Source organism: Austrofundulus limnaeus, unplaced genomic scaffold (genome assembly GCF_001266775.1).
Source record: "Austrofundulus limnaeus strain Quisiro unplaced genomic scaffold, Austrofundulus_limnaeus-1.0 Scaffold168, whole genome shotgun sequence".
NCBI lineage: Eukaryota > Metazoa > Chordata > Actinopteri > Cyprinodontiformes > Rivulidae > Austrofundulus > Austrofundulus limnaeus.
Window position 1 is genome coordinate 361,515 of NW_013952570.1, and position 1,227 is coordinate 362,741.

A 1,227-nucleotide genomic window follows, 5' to 3' on the forward strand; every position below is an offset into this window, starting at 1 on the left:
GTCCAGAAGATAACTGTGTTCTGTATTCAGAGATGTCAAGTATAATGAAATACAAATACTTACGCTATGATAAGTAGATTTGTTTTGTTATTTAATGAATATTGTTATAACCTTGTTCATTTTATTTAATACCAATGATTATAAACCGGTCTAAAAATATTTCGGGGCACAGGGAAAAACTTTGAGAACCATTGCTTTAATTCATCTGTGTAATTGACTCAGCCTCAGTGTTTGCAACCCCTTAGCAGATGTCATTACAATGTTTTACAGTGCACTATACTGCATGGTGTTTCAAATAAATAAATAAATAAATAAATAAATAAATAAATAAATAAATGTTGAACCACTTCCCATCAACACTTGTCAGACCAAGAGTGTAAAATTAAAAAACAGAGACGTTTCAATTACATAATCTTTAAATAAGTCCAGGGCTGCCACTGTCAGTAATACCACAGGAAGCTGCTGCTGATCTGATGTTAATGCAAAAGAAAAGGGATAAATCACAGGCTACATTACAGTGCAGGACTATACAGGTATTTAATATATTCAAATCTACACGGATGCATCAAAAACCAACAGAAAAAATAAGAGTTGCTTTTATTGCACCAGAGTTTCAAATAAAAGTTAAAAGAATCACCTGTGGATTACTGCAGAAGCAATACTGTGATCATAAGAAGTGAAACAGAAAACTTAACCTTTTTACAATTGTTCTTTACCACTCATTTTCTCAAATAATGTATAGGATTTTACCTTAAGAAATTGAATAATATTTTTTTCAAATGACCTAAGAGTGTAATTGTCTCAATGCAGGGAGAGAGCAGAATAAGTAAGCCATGATATCCCCATCGCTTTATTTAACAATACCTGCCCTCTAAAATTAAGGTCCCTTCAAAGCCATTTATATAATAAATAAAATGAATGAATGCATAGAGTAAAGTGTTGTTGTTTTTTTATTGTAGTTTTTCAACTAAGGGGTAAAATGTATTGAGCATCTCTCTAAATTAGAGGGAGCGGGTTAAAACAGAGTAATATAATCAGCTCATATACTGATTTGAATTCCCCAAACAAAAACAGAACAAGTTTTAGTTGATTTATAAAAATGTGGTCAGCAGAGAGAGGCTGGAAAAGAAAAAACATCTCAAACCACCCTCCAGCAGGTGGCAGTAATGTACACCTTCGCTTTTTTTGCCAACCGCCACTGAGTCCAACTAGAAACAGAAGAAGAAG